The sequence below is a fragment of the Spermophilus citellus genome, assembly GCF_964194105.1.
Source record: "Spermophilus citellus genome assembly, chromosome: 12".
Classification (NCBI taxonomy): Eukaryota; Metazoa; Chordata; class Mammalia; order Rodentia; family Sciuridae; genus Spermophilus; species Spermophilus citellus.
This window is the reverse complement of record NC_138198.1, coordinates 124,477,443-124,500,243: the sequence shown is the minus strand read 5'-3', so window position 1 is coordinate 124,500,243 and position 22,801 is coordinate 124,477,443.

The window sequence follows — 22,801 nt, the reverse complement described above, 5'->3', positions numbered from 1 at the left end:
TGCACATTCTCATTTGGCCAGAGATTTGGCTGTGATTTCAGTTATCAATGAATACTAGGCTCCTTAGGACAAGTTTTACATTCTAAAAATGTTCTACGTTTTGGCAATAAAATGTTAGATAAATATTGGTCTACTTGGAAAAAATCAAGTAGGGTCATGATATTATAATGTAATAATTTACTTTTTATTCTCTTCATCAACTGACATCCTACAATAAATAGCACCTTCAATTTTTCAATTACATAAAATTAATGTTATAATTTTTATATAAACATTAAAGTATATATCAATATTTTAATATTCTACCAAATAAATAATGTACCAAAGACGAATACCATGAAAATGTATCTTTAAAATGTGGGTACACTTAGGTTCATTACATATTAGAAATTATTTTTCTAAATATGATATATTCACTCAATATTGAAGTGTTCCTGTTCTACAAACACATTGTACAAAACAGTAGTCACCATTGCTTCTGCTTTAGAATAATGAAAAAGAAGCAAGACTATATAGACTATGAAACCTTCTAAAATTTGTATTGCAAGGTGAAAACAGAGGCACTTTCCCTTTAAAGAATAAGGAGTAGAGACTTCCATTTCTAGTAATAAGGTAGAACTGGTAACCTCTCAAAAAGCCTTCTATGCTAAAATAGATTGACCAAGTGTAATAAGCTTTACTCACTTGAAAATCTCAAAGGTAAAAAAGAAGAACAAAGATGAAAATAAAACAGCAGTAATGAGTCTGAACTGTCACCCTGGGCGGGGCCGCCAGGAAGCAGTAGCCAGACAGCAAACCTTGCAGTTTAAAGGCCACCTGAGTGAGAGCCAGGAGCTTGAGTCTTCATCAGGGAAGGTAGTGGAACCAAAATTCACAAAGAAACCACAACTTTTAAAATAGCTATGGGTTCTGTTACAATCAACAAAGGAAATGAACATAATAAACTCAGTACAAAACCACTTACAATTAACCACCTGGCAATTACACTTCTGCTTATGGCCAAGGCCAAAGCAAAACTACATTTGGGTTGTAGCCCAAAGCTCTTCTCAGATAAACTCAGGTTAAGATGAGCTTACAAAACAAAGCTTAAAGGAACATGAGTAAAAATTATCAACACAGTTTGAAATGTGAAAAAAATCCAATTTCACAGATAAAATTGATTACTTAAAGAACCAAAATCACCCTATTCATTTGACTTCACAGGGGAATTGTAAACTTTCAAAGACCAAATAGCTCAATACTCTGTAAATTATTCCTACATTGAAAAGCATAGGATACTTCCTAATTTCTCTTATGAAGTACAACAGTAATACTAGGAGAGTACACAGGATGACTGCATCAAGGAAATTATCCACCAGGATGCTCCTGAATACTGATGTAAATATTGTTTAAAATATGAGCAAGCAAAATCTGCCACTGTGTTAGGAAACAATATGACCTGACGGACTGCAAGTTATTCTGGAAACTCGAGGTTGACTCATCAGTGTTTGATAATCCATCTGTTGACATCACATACCTTGTGATGTAACTTTAAGAGCATATATTATTACCTTCGTATTCTTGAGAAAAATCTCAATAAATCAATCCACATTCATAAAAATCAATTAGAAACTGAGAGCTACTTTGAGCTTTAAATTTCCTTTGCAAAATAGAAACAACGAAGTTTGTAAAGCACAGGCACTTGGCCCTTGCTCTGGGGCAGTTGTATGTGGACAGATTTGTTATAATTTCTAGCTTTTAAATCTTGGATTATTTCTTAGATTACAAAAAAGTTACAAAGACTGTTCCAAGAGTGCTTACATATCCCTCAAGTGACTTCCCATGCTGACGTCCTACAGAAGCACATCCTAATCATCAAAACTAGAAACTAATATTAATAGAGATCACATTAAATCTCTGTTTTCCATTAGTGTGAGGTGGACATTGGTGTTGCAATTCCACCGAGAACACACTGATGCTGAGAAGGGGAAGGGACTTGGCCAAGTTCACCCAGATGTGGTCCCAGAACCAGGTCTGTGGCCACAGAGAGCTGGGCTTAGTTCCTAAAAGGCACCAACTATGTCTTTGCTCAGCCCTTGGCTTGGGCTCTCCCCTCTGCCTAGAACATTAGTGCAGCCTAAATGACCCCTCTGCACGAAGCTGGTGCTGACCAGGCTGAATGGGGTCCCCTCTCCCACCTCTCAGTCTCGCTCTGTCACCTCCCTGGTAAGGAAGACAGCAACAGCACAATCCATTGCACACTGTCAACAAGGGATGTCTGTCAGTCATAAGGCACTCTGACAGCAGAAGGATGGAAAAAGCATTCTACTAAAAAGTAGCTTATTTAGCTTTACCAAAATCAGATAATGTAGGCTTTAAGGGGGGAGGGCTTTTAGAGATGAAGGGTCACTGTGCAGTGTGGTTTTATTTTTAATCTCACAAAGAAGTTGTGACAATTATAAATGAATAAGACATTATGAAGAAAAACTTGAAGAATGATTAAGAAACTAACAAAAAAGAAACCACTTCAACTATGGAGGACAAAATCTTACCTTTCTAAATACACAAAAAAGATGTGTCATATAGTTTGTATTTATACAGCCCTCTACCCATGAGAATGATGGAGAATATACACTGATTTTAAGGTTAGGTAAGATAATCTAAAGGACCCTAGGGAGAGCTTCCTGCAAGTGTGCTTCACTTGAAGCAATGGAGACATGCGCTCCCTGACCTGCGGGAAGCTGGAGCAGATCTAGCAGTTTCCTTTCTCTACGAGACAACCCAAAATACTTCAGGGAGAAAGTCACCAAAGGCTGGAGACGGGACCAGGGGTCAGACAACCCGAGATCTTAGGGAAAAGGAAACCACGAAGGGTGAGCAGATGTTTCTGGTTGACTTGTCCCTGGAATGTATTTGTCAAACACAGAAAGATTTCAAGAAGCTTGGCTTTTCTCAGGGAAAGGGCCCGGACAACGGGGGATAGAAACAGCAGTCCTGCTGCCCCTGAGGGAGGGGCAAGTTCACAGCCAAGAGGAAAAAGTCCCTTTGAGAAAACTAAAGCCACACTCTTGTGATTTGGACTCCCCATAAATTATCTTCTGAACCAGAACTAAGCAATCAGTAATACCATACCATTCAAAAGATATGCTTATATCAGGCAAACACGTGGTGCTACACACACAAACCCGTATTATAAATTCTATTTAATTCTATTTAATTCTATCTTCTATGAAAGAAGAAAATCTCAAGGAATCATGAAATATTTGGAACTAAAAAATCATAAAAAATAATATCAAAACATACAATGTAGTTAAAGTGAGATATTTATGAAGTCTTTGAGTATTAATTACTTATGGAAAGAATTTATTAGGAAAAATGCTGAAAATAATGATTAAATATTCAACATAAGAAGCCAGAGAAAGAAAACTAAGAGGCAAAAATGGAGGGGAAAATTTGGCAAGTGTGAACAGAAATTTCAAAAGAAGATAAAATATTATAAAAATGTTTATTTTGGTTATTTGGAATAAAGTAACAAATACAAATTTTAAATGAGACACTAAGGGATGATAGATAAAGAAACATGAAGGATAAATATAGCAGATGTTATGAAAATATTCAGAAAATATTATAAATATGTTTTGGTCAATATTTTTGAATGTTAAATAATCAGGGAAATTTCCCAGAATAGTAAACCAAATTGTATTACATATATGCAAGTACCCAATTATTAATAGATAACATGAGTAACAATTGAATTAATGGTTGAAAAAAATACAGACAGGGAAAAAGAAGGAGACAGGGACAGAGAAAAATAGACCTAGATTTAATTGCAGGAATAAAATTAATCTTTCATAAGCTCTACTAAGGAATAGATAAAAGAAATTTTTTCCTACTTTTACATGAAGCAAATAAATTCCAATTCTATAATGAAAAAAAGACATTAGTAGTGAAAAATAAATCAGGGACCAATCTCACTGATTAACTTGGATATGGAGAATTCTAAAGAAATAATCAGCTAAATGCAACAATTCATAAAAATGATATTATAGGGCTGGGGTTGTGGCTCAGCAATGGAGTGCTCTCCTAGCACATTTGGGGAACTGGATTTTATCCTCAGCACCACATATAAATAAAAGTAGTGTGTCTACCTACAATTAAAAATATTTTTAGAAAATGATATATAGTGAATTCAATTTGGCTCATGCTAGCAAGAAAATATTGATTTAATAACAGAAAATCTATTCATATAATTCACCAAAACAAGAGATTAAAGAAGAAAGTCCCTATAATATGCCAATAGATATCTAGCATGTTTGGAATAAAACTGAATATGCATTTGTGATAAAATTAAATTGTTTTAGAAAAGAAGAGGAAAATTTAAATAACTGCACTATCCTTGATATAATAAGGATCACATAAAATGAACAGCAAAACACTCACAAAAACTATGTGGAAGATGGTATAAAACACTGTTGAAAGCTATTAACTTAAATAATTAGAAAGTTTCATCAATTACTTGGATGCAAAGACTTGATGTTAACAAGAAATCAGTTTTTCCCTCTTTATGTCATTAGTTCAATGAAAATCAAATAAATATTCTAACAGCTTTTTCATTAGAAGTTGGCAAATACACACGATAGAGCAAGAGGCCAGGAAAAGCCAAGCCGTCTCAGAGGACAGGGTCTAGGAGGCACACCTCCACGAAGATGGAAGGCCCCAGGAGTGAGCTGTGCCTTGGTCTATGTCCTCAGTGATGCCAAACAGGATCTGCATTAGTTCAAGTAGAGAACTCTACTAATGGGTTCTTGAGACAGACGGGGGCTTAGAGCGAAGGGTTCAGCTCCCCTCCCCAACTATACAATCCGTTTCAGAGGGAGCCCTGGACACCACCGTGGGTGAGTTTACCACCTCTGTCCACAAAAGCAAGTGACACAGCTGCTCCCATCATGCTGCTGCTGTCACTGATGTGGGTTTGAGACCACGACCTCCTTGCACCGCTCACGCATGCCTATCAGGGAAATCCTGTTTCCTCACACGGCCCTTTTCTGAATCAAAGTCCACTTGAGAGTGCGTGATTGCTTGGCTACTACGTGTGCTTGCAGCTACAACGCAGTCAGGAAAATGAGGGTTCTGTTTGTGTCAGGGCCTCGCCAGATGGGCTGCAGAATCAGGGACAAAGCAGGGTGGGGAAGAGATGGCGTGCTCTGGAGCGTCCACGAATAGAACATTGACCACTGCTGTGTAATTAGAGGTGAGACGGGTTAGGAGAGGAAAAGCAGCCACAGAAGAGAGAAGCGGCAATTCCAGTGATTCACAGCCCATAATGGGGAAAGAAACTGCTCAATCTTTTCAAGAATCATCAGTGTAGGAAGGAATTCTTTAGCAAAATGCAGGCACAAGAAAACTGTAAAAATGTCCCTTCTGTGCAGCAAAAAAGGACTATAAACGTAGAGAAAAGATGAGCCCTAGACTGCAAGAAGACAGAGCATTTAACTGACAAAGAATTCATAGTCAGAACATATTTCATTATTGCCTACAAATCCATAAGAGACCTCAGCACAATTTTTTTAAATGGTCCATTCTATAAGAGGAAAACTTAATGCTCATTAGCAATATGAATGTGTTCTACCTCACTAATAATTAGAGAAAATAATTTTAAACAAGATTCCATTTCCAACTAGTTGATGAGCTCATATTTAAAGATTCAGCTACAGCTAGTAATGACAGGATCTAAACAAACAGGAACATTCAAACACTATTAGTGGAAGAATTGATTGCTGCAATCACTCTGAGTCATTTGTCAATGTCTAATAAGTATGGAGATGAATATGTCTCGTGACATAATTTTGCATATATACATATGTATGTACATGGGGAGGGGACACTGCAAGCAAGAAGGCCAACAACAGATGTGGCCTCTCTACCTTGGACTCCCAGAATCATGAACCAAATCATTTTGCATCAAGCTTTTCCACATCTTCCCTTACATAGAGAAAGAGTAGGTGCAACAGCTCGGAGAAAGTAGAAGAGGCGTTCACCCACCAGAGCTCAGGGTGTCCCTGCCACTTTTGAGTCCTGAAGGGCCAACATGTCAGCAGGCTGCAGGGCCCATGAGTCTGGAGCTCTGACAGCACCTACAGCATCATGTGGCCACCTCCAGAGGCTGCATGTCTGCCTGGTAGACTCTAATGTGTGACAGTCAGTCCACTCAAGCTTAAGGGTGATCCTGTGGACACAGACGCAAGTGACCAAACTCACTAAGATTGTCATGGAAACGTGACAGTCAGGATGCTACCTTCATTTGTCTCTGCAAGAAACCATTTTTTTTCTTTTGCTTCCAGTCCTAAGATTATCTTTAGGCTGAATTAACCTATCCAAGAATGAGAACCTGCTTATTCTTCCTTTAGCTCCAAATTATTATTTTTTTTGTGGTGGGGGGGGGTGCTGGGGATAAAGTCCAGGACCTCACACATGTTAAGCATGTGCTCTATCATTGAACTATAGCCCCAGCCCCTATGTCCAAATTCTCTGGGACACATTATTATACATTTAGACAATGAAGAGATTGCAGGAACCTCCAAACTTCTGTTCCTCTTCATAAAGAGTAACAATATTTGCTTCCATTCTAATGGAAGAAGGTAGATACTGTGTTTCTTGTGTTATAGGTATTGCTCTGTTCTAGATTCCTGAAAGTACCAGGTATTATAACATTAACTAGATTAAGACATAAAGTAGTGAGGTCATGACAACTTAAACTTTCCTTACTCCATGGTAACAGCTGCAGATTTTCCTACCACATTCAACACAGCAGGAGTCTCCTTCATTCAATACCCTTGTTGTGATGTTTTATATCAAATCTTATAATTAAATTATTTGTTGCATACCATTATTCTAAAGATCTGTTTTGTAAAACATTCCATTTTAATTTCTTTAATCATTAAAAATCTAAATAAGACATATACTCACCCAGACAGTATTGTACTTAACAGATTCACAATTATGTTTCATGCAATATTCAGCAGTTTCTTAGAAAGTAAAATTACCTCAATTGTTATTCAGATGTTATTTCTACCAACAACTAGAGGAATTCATGTATTATTAGTTGCATTCTGTAAACTCTAAGGTAAAATAATTAACTTTTAGTAGCTGATAGTGAACTGCAAGATAAATATTTTGCACGACTCAATATCATAACAATATGTGACACTGTTTATTTAGATGGCACCCATTTAATTTCACTGTGTAAATGACATTTCCTTTCTAACATCATTTAGTAAATAGATATCTAGCTAGTGTGGCATTTGACATTTGACCAGTATTGAATATTAAGAATTTTCCTTCAACACACAGTAATTCAACATACATAAATTATCTGGAGGGCTGAGAACACCACAGAATCCAAGGCTGGGATATCAGGCATTAGTGATGGCACTGCGTTTTTACAAGTAATTTCCAAAGACAATTGCAATACAGTCAGTTTTAGCCTCATGCTCCCAGGTCACCTGAGACTCTGCCTGTCTTTACTCCAGTCTTGGTCCCCAGATGTGGAGATGGAGCACTAGGGCTAATGTCCTAGGTCTAACTCTATGTGGAACTGGGATGGTCAAGAAGTGGCTGGGTGGGGTAGGAGGCTCTTGCTTTGGGGATCAGGCTCAGGCTTGAACCCTCCTCTGGGGTCAAGAGAAAATGTAGTAGGCACCACCTGAAGTCCCTGGGTCTTCTGAGACACCAAGTGAAAGTAAGTGGACAGATGCAGGGTTAGAAAAGACGCTCTAGTTGGGATTGAGGAGGCACCTGCAGCCGGTGTTCCCTTGACCCAGGAAGGAAGAACAATCAAAGCAGGGCACATAGTCTGAGGGGAAAGTCTGACTGAGAAGAAGAAAGTTTAGCATCTGAGAACTTCTCAACGCTTGTTAGTAGAGAAACCACTAAAATAATATAACTTTTAATATACTCACTTATCATTGTACTATTCAAGTGATATGTTGTTTAAATGCTGTATTATATGTTTCATATTAAATTCAGGCAAAATATCCTCACTTTAGAAAGCATCATGGTAACCCATACCTGGATTAATATGAGTGAGTGCTGCTTATCTATCAAAGATTCTTTGTTCATGGTGAGCTTTTCTTCCCTCTCAATAAGATTGAGTAAAGATTCACAATCATAGGAGTAAACCTACTTCCTGATAGCATCCAATGTCCTTAACCTCTGCCACAGAGTCACACAACAAGGCTCAGTCTCCCAATTCTTTGCCACACCCTCAGCAGACACCCATGAACTCCAGGACATGCATTCTCCCACATTACCAAATGGAAGAAACCTAACTTGAGCAACTACAGGTACGTTCTTGGTGGTCTCGAAGTATAAGAATTCAACAAAAGTAATCACTTGTTCCATACTTACACAAGTTCTTCATCATATTTTCTCCTAATATGTATTTGCCCCAATTTTAAATAATCACATATATCACTGATTTCATTTTATTTGAAGTTTGGTAAAGATTATTTTTCTGACTTATCACTTTTAATGTATTCAATCATATATTCATTTTATTTGTCTTCAATTTTTGTCATCTATGGTAAGAATTTTATTCTAGTTGTATTCCTCCTTATAAAGCACTAAAAACACAAAATACACATTTCCATATGTAAATCTAAAATTTAAAATTTTTAATAAGCTGAATATTAAGTAAATGAGTGTTGATCAAGAAAAACTAAATATATTCTGAAGCATTAGGAAAAAAATAACAATGTGTCCTCTTTGATAACGATATGCATTAATGCTTAGTCTAAAAATTCAGGAATTTTGTTTATTTATTGCCTGACAGTTTCATGTTCTTTTATTCCTCAATGTCTTTTCCTGCTTTTTCTTTCTTCTATGCAGAATATGCTTTCCCTCTTTCATCCACTTCACTGCCAGCAATCATTCTGTCCTCAGTTACTGGCTATGGTATATTCCTTATCTACACACACACTTTATTTACATCATAAAGGACTCTACTTACCCACCAATATCTTACTTGTTTTTTTTTTCCATCTGACTCCAATAAATCGATAAGCTTATCATAAATCTCATCCAATTCACTTTGCCCAATGTGACACAGGTGGCAAGGATGTAACGGACACATATTGAACGTGGGGATGTGGTTCCCATAACTGAGATATTTTCAAAGGCTTCAGGATAATCCTGGATGAATAAGGGACTAGCATGGCAAAGCCTCTCAGCATAGTCCCTTCACTGTAAGAGACAGACCTGCTCGCATTTGAAGATCTGACACAGGACAAGTCAGAGACAAAATATCATCTAGTACTTGATGCTAAAGTTAAGGCTATATTGCTGTCAAATCACAACGGAAAGAGTCCGATTTATGATGCAGTACAAGTCAACCAAAAATTATTTTCTAAACATGGTGTGAGAGGTTATATTTCTCCACATATTTTTATAGGTGCATTCTAGTTGTACACAATGGTGGGATCATAATTGTTACATATTAGTACATGCACACAATGTGAGAATATATTTTGGCATCTGCAGTTTATATATCGTATATAACAAGTGCATTCTGGCTGCAGGCAGGAATGGAAAGAGGGGAGAGAGGATCTACTGGAGATGTGCTGTGCAGAGGCCACTCTGAAGTTTCAAATGCAAGCCTGCCCTTCTCCTCTTAAGTGCAAAACATACAAGCCCCTGCCCTGCGGCTGGAGCCTAAGGGCTGTCTGCTCCTGTCTCCCTGACCTCCATAAATATTTGCTGAACTTGTCAAATAAGTGACCTTTAAGCTCTGACCAGGGTGTTCAGCCTGTAGCCCTTCTCTTAGAAAGTTTTTTCTCAGTCAAAAAGTTTTGTTTCATCTCCTGAATTGCCCTAGGGCACCTGCAAGCAGCTTTTAGTCTGGTAGTTTAGCCAGGAACTCTTCTGTGGCCTCTAGTGAAGCATTTCACTTTTCACTAGTATTGCTTTTTTATGGCGTTATTGAACTGCATGCACACTGCTTCTTTTAAACTTTATTTTAGTATACATGAAGAAGGCTGTCATTGGTGCTCCAAAACACAAACAAACATGAATATATATTTTTGATATGGTGAGTTCTGAAACTCCCAGTTTATCTTTCTCAATTAGATCTCTCATGTCACCTCCAGGTTCTTGTATACTCTAAGGAAATTTCATTGTCAAACACGTTTTCGACACATTCACATACCTGCAAATGACAATGTCACCCATGCTGCTCTTCCTCAGTACTGTTTGTCCCTACAGACTTCCCATCCCAGTCTGAAATGCAACCTCCAAAAACAATACCACGCAGCCTCCCAAGTTGCACCTGTGAACACCATCTTACTGCAAGCCCCTGGGATGCAGAAGGGAGCCCCGATTCATCCACTCCCACCACTCACACACACGTAGAGGTAGAGCACCTTCCAGGAGTTCTGTCTTAACTACCACAATCAGGCCAAGCCCCACATCTCCTAGATCCTTTAGATGCCTTTAGACTCTACATGAAGATGGTGCAAACCTTGTAGATGCCCGTGTGAGTTGTGCCAAGCCCACCTCTCCCACTTCCTGGCCACCATTGTTCTTGCACTCTGTGTTCTGGGATTTCTCACTGTAAGAGGTTTTGTGCTGTGTTAGGATCTTAGGATCATCATTTCTTCCGTTCAACGTGATCTTGCCTTATGAAGGTCTCAGCTCTACTATCTCCTTCTTAGGAGACTTTCACTTACAAACAACTATAAGTTATGATTCTACTCCAGTTGGGTTCCATCCATCCCATTGTTTCTTTTCATCTGTTGCTGTCATCTAAGTTTTCTTGTTTACCGATAATTTCTCCCTAGGAAAGTGAAATCTTCACCCAAGTTCAGACTATTCCACTAATCCATCCACACAAGTCCCCAGAAAAATATTCCCTTGCAAATTTGTGACTAAACATTGAACTCGCTGGAGTTGCAATAAACTTAAAATAACACGAAAGAATTTGTAGACAAATGTAGTTTTATCACCTCATGGGAAATATTGATGCTTGAATGTGGAATTCTAAAGAAAAATGCTCACCTATTTGATATCGTGAATTGAGAAATGCATTATGAGAAATGCAATAAATAAACTTGAAGAACTATGCTTCCATAATTGTTTTTATTAAATTAATAATTTAATGTAGCTTTTCCCATGGGTACAGAGATAGGAAAAAGATTAGCAAAAACATGAACCTGAAAGTTCTATTTTGAAGACATTCTAAATAAGCACATTGATATTTTGTCTCTATACCTGTATGTTTGGTGTGGGTGCTGCTCCTGGGTTAAATGTACTGTGAGTGGGATGGGCAGTTATGCGATAAATTTTACCAGAGTGATGAATCCTGTGCCACTTGAACACTTGCATGGTACCTTCTGAGCTTTCTGTAGAACTATACCTGAATTAGACTCTTGGATTTGAGTCATGTTACTGCAATTGATCCAGTTAACCAGATGGAAAAACTCAGGTTCCAGTTGACATCCACCTTTATATCTTTGGGAAAATTTGTCCTGTTTTGTATTAAAATCAAATCATCATGTAAATATGTTAGATCTATTAGTTTCTTTAATAAAAATGTAATGTGGTATGCTTGCTAAACAACAATGAGATTTTTATAAGTAATTTTATATCAGAAGTTGAAAACACTGACAATGAAATGCTTATTAAAAGAACAAGCACCTGCAAAGGGAACATTTGGATTCCACCGTGTTGCTGAGTTTTACTTCCAATTCCATTTAAAAGCCTCCCTAGAAAAAGATAGAGGCATCCTGAGAAAAGGCTCCCTGAGCTGTGCATGCCAGGAGTAACTGCTGTGGGCTGTGACTCTGGAAGGAGAAACAAGACCATGGACACTGAGGGCTGAGTCACAATCAGCCAATAGACTGTTCTGGAAAAGCCATGCATTCTTCCATGAGTCTCAAATATGCATTTACATGTTTATGTCCAATTTTCTGGGCAAGGATCAGGGACAGAAACCCAGCAGGAAAGAGAAGAGGGGTGGGAGGACTTCCCAGCCTGTAAATACATTCAGGTAGTGGGCTGCTTGGAAGAGACTGAAGGAAGCTCTTTTAACGTGACTTATTTACATGGTGGATCTTCTCTTCTCTGCTTTACTTTAGTTTTTTGTTTTGTTTTATTTTTGTTGTTGTTTGATTCACCTGGTACCTTTCTCTTGTCTCTCCAATGCACACTTTAATGCTGCAGGTGACTAATGACAATCAGTGTGCATCACCTATAATTTTTTCCATCTCCTAAAATTGTGTATTCATTTATATATACACACACACACACACAGGTGCTCACACTTTTTCACATTCTATGAACAAGAAAATGTATGTATGTTCACAGTTGTGAATCCTGTTCCCCTCAACTATTGCTACACAGCAGAAATCCCTCCAAAACCACCATTATAGCTCTAATTTCTTCATTTACATGTCTTTAGCATTCCATTGTGTGTGTGTGTGTGCACACGCGCGCATACATTATCCCCCGGTTGCCAATCGTGGTTTCCCTTTCTCTAGTTTCATTTACTCACAGTCAAATGTAGTTCCCAAATGTTACATGGAAAATTTCAGAAATAAGCAATTCATGAGTTTTAGTAACTGTTTTTTAGTATATTGCTAGAACTGTCATTAGTTACAGTAGTTGATCTCTTACTATACCAACTGACACATTTAATTGTATTACAGAGATGGCTTTGTAGAAAAAGACATGGTGACTCTAGACTTCAGAGTGACCCAAGGCTTTGGGCAGGCTCAGGTGGTCTGGGAACATGGTTTCCCTTGGAGTACTGATACAGTGTGGGTACTGCACCACAGCATACCCATTTGCAGGAGACACAAGTGCCTACTCTAGCAAGTACTGCTTTCTGGGATCCTATATGTGGGAGGAGTAGGAGAATAAGGATGGAGCCCAAGCTTTGTGAAACTTTCCTTGGTCATAGCACCTAACTAAACAGGCCACTTACTTTCTAAAATGTACTATAGAAAGAGTGTTCAACTTGGTCCAAATAAACTGGCAAACTAAGAAAAAATTAAAATAGGCTATCTGTGCGTATTATAGTCTCTCCCAGAAGTGATTCCACAAAGATAACTTGTGATGAACTGGGTGACAAGTGCCAATCTCTCTTCAATGAGCAACTGGATGCAAGCTCTTCAGAAACTCATTAGCCAATGAAACATAAGTCCTTGCAATCTGTGCTTAAACCTATTGACGCCAAAGTCTTGAAATAGTTGATGCTACAGATGCCTGTAGGGTCGTCATACTGCTGGTGCCATGAGTCCACTCCTCTGGGAGCCAAGTTTTCTCACTTTTTAAAATTAGGCATTAAGGAAAATCTGAATGAACATTCACAAACAAATTCTCTCTCTCTCTCTCTCTCTGTGTGTGTGTGTGTGTGTGTGTGTGTGTGTGTGTGTAAACAGAGGACTTTGAAGAATGTTTTTGAATCATCTAAACTCCACAACCGAACATATTTTCCTTTGGATTACCTAGTACCCATTGTGTAAGCACCCATGTGAATGATTTCAAGGGAGTTCACATCAAATGGGCTGGTCTGAAGACACTTGTGTCCTGTAGCTGTCTCATCTGTCTTGTTTTATTGGTGGAATCTATGATTTCAGCATCTGCTTTTCAGTCAGACACACATACTACAAGTTATTTTTCTTCTTGATTTAACTACTAGAACAATGAAATTAATTTTATAGCTCTACTAAAGAACTCACTTTACCAAAGAATGGATTTATTCATTTTTTCATGTAAAAAATTTTTACTTTATTTTATTTATTTATTTGTGCTGCTAAGTATTGAACCTAGGGACACTGTACTACCGAGTTACATCCCATCCCTTTTTATTTTTTTATCTTGAGACAGGGTCTCACCAAGTTGCTGAGGCTGGCTTCAAACTTGCCACCCTCTTGCCTTAGCATCTCAATTCTCTGGGATTGTAGGCATGTGCCACCATGCCTGGTTAAAAATTATATACATATGTATACATGTGTATATATGTATTATATATTTATGTACTTTTTACCTTTTCATATACTCTCATATAGAGACTTAGAGACATAAATTCATAAATATTAGTATTTGTTGCTGTAAAGATTCATCAATTCTATTTGAATCTAGTGGCACACATTGGAAATAAGTGAAGGGAAACAGGTGTCGCTGTTACTCCACAACACAAGGACTCTGTGCTCAGTCTCCAGCTGCAGAGGTTCCAAACCTGGGTTATGCATCATGGGGACATCTGCGGATGCAGTGACCCTCAGTGCCAGAGTGACCAGCACAATAAGGCTTTCATACACGGCCAACTTCTGTGGACAACTGATTCTGGGGCTTTGCCATCTGCTCAAATGCACCGTTCTCCACTTCTTCCCTAGGTTTCAGGTTTTCTCCGGCCTCCTCAGGTTACTCCATGAAGTGCTCTGGAGCTGCTGAGCCAAGCCAACCTCCATTTCCCGATGCCTGAGGTGGAGTTCTGCCTTCTCCCTCTCGGGCTGGTGTCTCCGCATTCTGAGCTCTCCTGAGGACCTGCCGTAACATTTTCCCAGTTAGTGAAGGTGGCTCACTCCACCACACTGTCCATGGTAGGTAACATCAGGGTCCTCTTTGTTTCCAAATACTACTTCAAATCACTACGTTCCTACTTGACACAAAACATTGACACTTTGAAGGTTATACAAAAGAAGATTCTTTATCACTAGAAACCACATGTATTGGCTATATCCTAATGATTTCCTTCTATCTTTCTAAGGTTAGTCATATGCTGACTAACCTCTATCCAGAATTCAGTATTTTAATACCTACCTAACATACTGATGTACATTTCAACTGCTTCAAGCCTCCTATCAGAGAATGCTACACTTTGCCAGAATACAACCAACCCATGATTAAACTGTAATTTCTATGTACTAGAGCATTCGAATTTCTAGTTTTCATTCCAAGTAAGTTACCACTTCTTTCTCTTATACATTTTTGTTCTTTGATTCCTCCCCGCCCGTTCTCCTCATAAGGGTATCCTGAATTCTTGTTCCTCAAATAATTTAGAGTACATTATTTACCACTCCAAGCACACCTTCCTCAAAACTAAAATATTATCCCACTTGTTACCTTTCATTCAATCCTGACTACACGTACAAAATTGCAGCACTAGACCAATTGCACGCAGCAGCCTCCAAGTACACACCAGTCTCCCGAGCACTGCTCATGAAAGCACATGACCTACCTGAATGTGGACACCAAGACTTAGAAACTCGAGTCTTGACTGTCTTCAGAGAGACCCTGTGACTTTTCATTTTCACCAGTTATTTTCATTCCATTACAGTCTCTTAGCTTAGAGATTCAGAATATGGACCCGGAAATGTGAGAAGCATAAATGCTTACAAGACTGCTTAACTGAATGACAGAGGGTAAGGTGTTTGTCCTAGGTTGCATGTGGAAATGGAATAATAAATAACTCTTGTGAGAACCTGATGTAGATCTTATCATCTCTGCACAATCAGTGCAAAAAATGGCACTGACTCTGTATGTAGACATGTTCCATGAAGTGTAACTACCTTCTCCTAGTGTCCACTTAAACTTTGACTGCTTTCTCAAACCTCTAGTCCAGCCCCTTTCCCCTCACACTAAAAATCCTGACTTGCTTCACCCAGTATGGAGAAAACAGGGTCCATCTTGGGCACCTTCCCTCCACGTCCTCCACCCCTGCTCCTGGGCAGTGCTGCTCCCTACTAGCTAGGAGCAAAGAGGCGTTTGTTTCTCCGCTTGCCACTGTGCTCCCCATCTGATTAGCTTTCCCTCTCCCTCTCATTTTTTATTCCCTTCTTTCTCCCGCTTTTCCTTTTTCTCTCCTTATCTTTTCTATTGGTGCTTAAAGGTGATCCAATGTCCCATTAATTAAAATTTAAAAACCACCTACCAATGCATCACCATTTAACTTGAGTTCCTCAAACCCTCCCGGCACATTTCTTATTAACATTGTCGTTGTTGATAAGTCCATAAACATCTCAGTTTCAGATTAACTGACCTACACAGCTGTCTCTGTGCCTTTGAGGTCTTCTCCTCGTCTTTTCTGTGGGCTTCGTGGTCACCATTTCCTTGATGGGTCACTCACATGTGGTGCCCCCTCACCAATCCTGCTCACCCTGACTCTCCTAAGAGTGGCACATGTGAGTGAACAAAACATAACTTCCTGTCCCCATGGAAACACCCAAAATAAGCATAATACAGGTGAATATCAGATGAGAAGTTGGAAGTAATATGTTCAGCCTAAAAGTAGAGCAAAACAGGGGCTTTGAGAATGTTGGGAGACTCAGGGGGCAGATCTCCTTGACAGTAACATTTCCACAAAGTCTGCGGATGGGAGAGGGAGTGAGTGAGCTATGGTGGGCACCGGGGAGAGCCCTGCAGCAAGAGGACCAGGCTGACTTGGTGTCCAAGCGGAGGGTGTCTAGAAAGACTTATGAGGAAATCAAACAGATGGTGAAGACTAAGGAAGCCAGCAGAGCTGAAGGAGAAGTCCAGCACTAAGCTCGGACAGCAGGAAGATGTGGCCACTTCATAGTAAGAGATGGCATTAAGCCAGATGGGGCAGGATGAGCTTCTGCATTCATCTGAGAGATGCAGGAGGCTCTGCAAGGTTCCCGCCAGGTGTGTGTGATGCAAGATGACTTGGAATGGAGCAGAGGTGACAAGGTCAGGAGCAAGGATAAACTGAGAAGCTATTTCAGTAATCAGAGTGGTGTTGGTATTGACCTGAAGCAGGGCTTCTGAGCAATAAGAAGGAAACCCCCACAGATGGAAGGCAGGTGTGGGAGGAGGAAGGGAAGCCAGGAAGGGCTCTTCCAGCCTCTCTGCAGCACCGAAGATGCCCTAGTGTGAGGCTGCCATGGCAGTCTTCTGTGCCTTTGCTGTTCTATGTAGTTCTCTGTGGCCGAGTTGGTCTGGAAAACTCCCTGCCACCGATAGAAACAGACTAGGACCACTCTTCTGCAAGTCCCACCCAGGCATTCCCGCATCTCAGTTTAGACCTGTGAGAATGTCAATCATTTAATTGTCAAATATTAATTGTCAAAATGCCAATTCCCTATTACTCATCCGCTCAGCCCTAGCTCCCTTTATTATTTTGTATCTACCTGCATCTACATATGCATGGGTAAATATATTATGTGTACATGCATGCACTCATGTTTATGGGCCTACAAATGTGTACTGGCATATACACATGTGCATACTGACATGTATAAGTAAAAACATGCATACACACGTGTGTGTATAAACTAGTTACTTAAAAAAGAAGCTGCCTACAGAATTTTATTGTATTAATATTTTTGTTGTTTTTTTAAATATTTTTAGTTGTTGATGGACCTTTATTTATTTTATGTGGTGCTGAGAATTGAACCCAGTGCCTCACACATGCTAGACAAATGCTCTTCCACTGAGCTACACCCAGCCCTTTTGTTGTTGTTTAAAGTAAATTTGCTATGATATTCCTGAAAACACTGACGATGTAAGTGAAACTATACACAGATCGACTCTTCCACATAAACTCAGAGAATTTTAAGTCCTCCTTTAGCTAGTGCAAGAATAAAAATGAAAGATAGGCCAGGCATGGGCACGGTGGTGCTCACCTGTAATCTCAGTGGCTCCGGAGGCTGAGTCAGGAGGATCAAAAGTTCAATCCAGCCTCAGCAATGGTAAGGTGCTTAGAAACTTAGTGAGACCCTGTCTCTAAATAAAATATAAAACAGAGCTGAAGATTGGTTCAGTGGTTGAGTGCCCTGAGTTCATTCCCCAGTACAAAAAATAAATAAAAATACAATTAGTCCCAGAATTTATAGTCATAATTGAACCATATGTTCTGTGAAGACAAGAATGTTCTTCAAGAGAACACAGTTTACTTTTTACCTCTTCAAGTTTTAATAGACAGGGATGAGACCCATTCAAGCTGGACTATTCCACCGTTTCTCAGATGGAAGACTCATTTATCTATTTTGGCAATGGGACATATAATGAGGTAGGGAAAGATACAAAACTCAGAGCTTTGAAGCCTGTGCAGCTGCATATTAATGATTGCATCTGTTATGTTTTGCCTAGAGTTCTTTCTATCTGTAGAAAGTTGCATAACCACTGTCAAGAGATTTAAAAGGCTTCCATTAATTTGCGATGGCAGCAATTAGCAAGAATGGTGCTAAGCCTGGCTAGATCTCAATCTGTCAGTGTCTGGCCATTTTTATTTAGAATTTTTGTAGATTTGCACTATCATTTGCTTAAAAGCATTAATTAAAATTTTTATGTACATATGCATATATGTCTATATATTTTTAAATGTCATTTTGAAGCCCAGAATTGAAACTATGTGGTAGATAAATGACCTGGTAAGGACAGGAATGACAAATCACATATCAGAAATATTTCAGAAAGGAAATATGTTGGAGATAAAGATCAGCAAATTCATACAACCTGTAAACCACTGTGTTAGGAAAATCTTGCAGTAAATCATGGTGTGAAAGGGAAGCATCAGATCACCTGTAAGGAGAGCAGGCCCAAACGCTGCCCTCTTAGTAAATGTGTTCACAAGCATATCCCACTCCTGTGGTCACCAGGTTTCATTAGACGACTATGAGGTTGAGTCAGACAATACCCCCACAGAGGCTATCCATTTTTTTTTTCCTCAGTAATAATGAGCCAGGCAACCAAACAAAAGAATTGACTGCATTTCCTACTTACTTGCAGCCCACTGAATGATATTTAAGGAACTTATTCACTCTTTGAAAATTGATAACTGTGTCAAAATGATTCTACAAAAATATCACAAAAAGTTTTGACCATTCTTTTCCCTCCCTGTCACTCTTTATGATTGAGAAATGGCTTTCTTAATCTTAGTAGAGAACCCAGGGTGTCAGAGTTGGCAGGTAGCTTAAGGAGCCCAGAAACAGTGATAGAAACCCTAACTTCAAATGCACAAAGCAAAACAAGGTCTGTCGGCCCCATGTAGCCAGGCGCCTGCAGGGGGTTGTTCCTGGCCTGGGAGCAGGTGCTGAAGAGCCGAGTCCAAGTCAGTCATGGCTTGTCATCAGCCCAGTGGCCCCAAACAAGAAGCAACAAGCGAGCAGAGAGGAGGCCTAGTGCAGGGTGACATAGGTTTTTTTCAATCATCTCCAGACCCATGTCACTACGTCCTTTATCCTTAGAAGGAAGATGTTTTGCTCTTCTAATTGTCTATCATAGAATCTTGGAAATGAGGAGTTAGAACTGTTTAAATCAACAGTTTGCAGCTGCCAAAATGGAGGGTCAATGCATGCCCGGGTAGAGGAGAAAATGAGTTAATTAGACCAAAGTGATGTTCCATCTCTGAAGTTGGCATTGTGTGTTGTGTCTCTCATTCCTGTGTGTGTCTTTCTCATAACCCACACTAATTGAGAAGAGTCAATAAAGAATCTTACCAGAGACCATAACATCTTTATATTTATAAATGGACAGTAGGAAGCTTGCAGTTCAGCTGTTTTGTTCAGGATGTAAAAAAAAAAAAAATGGAATCAAAATTTAAATCCAGACTCCAAGGACTCCAATAACAACTTCATTTCCTCAGTCTTCTAGCTTATATTTATTGTCCGCCACTTCCCAATGGATTGAAACTTCATTAAGAAACAGATTTCTTCTACCTTTCATCCTGAATATGCATTGCCCAGAATGTATTTGTCAAGTATTTCATCTTCAATAATAACTGTTAAATGAAGAGTAAACCTCAATAATTATCTGATCACATTATCTTCTACTTGGAGAAAAGAAGACTTGGTTGTTCTTCTGCCTTCTAGAATTGCAAGATTCTTTTCCTGCCTGGAGATCATAGTCCTGCCACCTTGGCTCAGTGCTGCCCTGCCCAGCCAGCTCACAGTTGTTAAGCCAGTTTCACTGGGCAGCTAGATACTTTCACCAAGTGTGTGTACTTTTCTCTGGAGAAGACAAATTGCTCCCTGTGTTTCTCTGCGTCGGCTGTGTCTGAACCAGGCCTGCATATCTGGTGTGTTTGGTACTGTGTCTGCAGAAAGGGGTGAGGAGCACGAGCATGTGGAGAGGGCTGCCTCAGGCCTTGAGGCACATCTTTCTGGGTCCTCTTGCTCAAAGGGCAAACAGTCTATTCAGCTCTCCAACCTGAGGGGGTTCACGCAGTAGAAGGACCGATGCTTATGATGATGTGTCCGAGTCAGTATTAATTTTAAAATTATGTATAACTGGTCTCTTTGGGAGACCCTGGGAAACTGTTATTTAACTCTTTAAAAAGTTTTCATCAAGCAAAACTAGTGTAAAATACCTTTTGAAGCAATGCGTCCGTCAGTGGGAATATTGCTTATTGCTGTTTAACATTGCTGATCTATGCACGGCATTTGTGCAAACTTCAGTTCCATAATACTCAGCTGAGCAAAGCCTCTGCCCACATGCACAGTTCCTGGATAGCAAGCTTATTGTTTCAAAATAAATTCTGTTGATACCTCAACAGAAAATTGATTATGGCACAAAAGTATTTGTTCATTTGGTCTCGCATATGGGTAATCATAACTGTGGAGCTCTTGGACACAGAGATGTCTTCCCAGCTACAGTAATAACGGGTTGATTTTATCTACTAAGATTGCAGATAGCATCTGTTATTCAGTAGTCAAAGGAGTGCTTCCAGCATGCACAGATGGAAAACACAGCCTTTTTAAAAAGCTGCATCATTTTAATGAAGTATATTTAATATAGTAAGGCACTTTCCAAAAATTATAAATTATACTGGAGCTAAATGTTCCATTCAGTACTCTAGACTTGTAAAAGAATAAGAAAACTATTAATTTTGGGAAATTATAGTTTATATCCAAAATTGCCAACAAAGTTATTCAAATCCTGATAGCAATGAGGTTCTAGGAAAGTTTGTACTATTTTCTCTTCCAAGTAGCTATATTTGGAAGTCAACATGCACCTGCATACAGGAGGTATGTTGGAGTTTTATGCAGAGGGATGACTAAATGCAGCTGTTTATTCATGAAAAGCCACTGTGGACAGGAGAGGACTCTTCTATGTTAATGTTCTAGTCTTCACAATCATGCCTTCTATCTTTTCTACCTGTTCATGTAGTTCTGAGTGGATATTAACTATCAAGAAACCTAACTAACAATAGAAAGCTAGCTAGTGCTGATGCCTGTGATGTTGAGTGTGTGCATTTATTTTATGTCCATAGGTTATAACTTTGATTACTTTTTATTAAATTGCCATTTTGCTACTTATGCTGCAAAGTGAGAATATACATGTTTTTGTAATACAGAAAATGGAAAAGAAAAAAAAATCTAAAATATATCACCTGTGTTTCAACTATCACAATTTAGAAAAGACAAACTATCATATCAGGTATATGTGTCCTCTATATGGATAGATAGAGGATAGGTAAATGATAGGTAGATGACTGATAAAAAGGAAGGAAGGAAGGAATAGGAAGGAAGGAACAGGAAGGAAGGAAGGAAGTTTAAATGAAAAAAGTCACAATCAATAGTTAGTTTTGAGCATGTTGTAGATTTGAATGAGTATGGCAAGTAAAAAAAAAAAAAAACTCTCCTGTGCACTCATTGGGGGACTATCACCTGTTGGACTGATTAGATTCTCCAGTGTGACAGTACCAATAGGGTCTAGGCAGAGTGAGCGAGAGAAGGAGAGATGCTAGTTGATCTACTACAGAAACTGTTCCACATCATTATGGAGATGGATGAGCCTCATGACAGGCCACCTATAAACGGAAGACCAAAGGTAGCTGGCTCACTTCAAGTCCAAAGGCCTGAGAACCAGAGAAGCAGTTGGCTTGAATCTCAGTTCAGGACAAAGGCCTGAGAAACTGAGGCTGCTGGTGCAAGTTCTGAAGGCCTGAGAACCTGTAGTTATGATGTCCAAGAGCAACAGAAGAACATCACCCCAACCCTAGAAGAGGAGAAGGGGAGGAATAATTCACTTCCACTGCCTCTTTTTTCCCTCTCTTTGCTTCATCAGCCTGTGGAGTGGGCCAGCCCACACTGAATGGGGATGGATCATCTTACTCAGTCACTGATTCAAATGCCAATTTCCTTCAGAATTATCGTTACAGACATACCCCAAAATAATGTCTTATCATCTGTGTTAGTCAGCTTTACTTGCTATGACAAATACCCGAAAGGAAAAATAATTCAAGGAGGAAATATTTATTATGGCTTATCATTATAGTTATTTTAGTCTGTGGCTGACTAGGTCATTGCTCTGGGCTGAGGTGAGGCAGAATATCATGATGCAGGGCATGGATGGAGGGCATGGTGGAGGAGAGCTCAGCTCATGGCAGCAGGGAAGCAGGGAGAGAGAAATCCCTCCGTCACACCCCGGGTAACTTGCTTCCTCCAGCCATGCCCCACAGCCTGCAGGTTCTCCCACCTCTCAGTAGCCCATCTAGCTCCCAATGAGATCAGAATCCTCATGATCCAATCGTTTTCCAGAATCTCCACGTCTGAACATTGCAGACTAAGTCTTCAACACTAATAAAGAGAGCTTAGGCGGGGGGATGCCACATCTAAACCATAATACCAGCTATCTGGGTATCCCTTAATCCAGTCAAGTTGACAGGTGAAATTGACGATTGCAACTTGCTATGACTTTTTGTTTTCTGACTTTATGAAACAAATTGTATACTTTGTATATTCCCTTATGTAAGAGCAGATAAGGACATTTTCAATATGTAACTAAATATGAACTTATATATTTTCCAATTTAAGTAGTCAATCTTTTGTTGAAGTTGCTTTGTTCTGTTTTGCTTCCGCGTCTA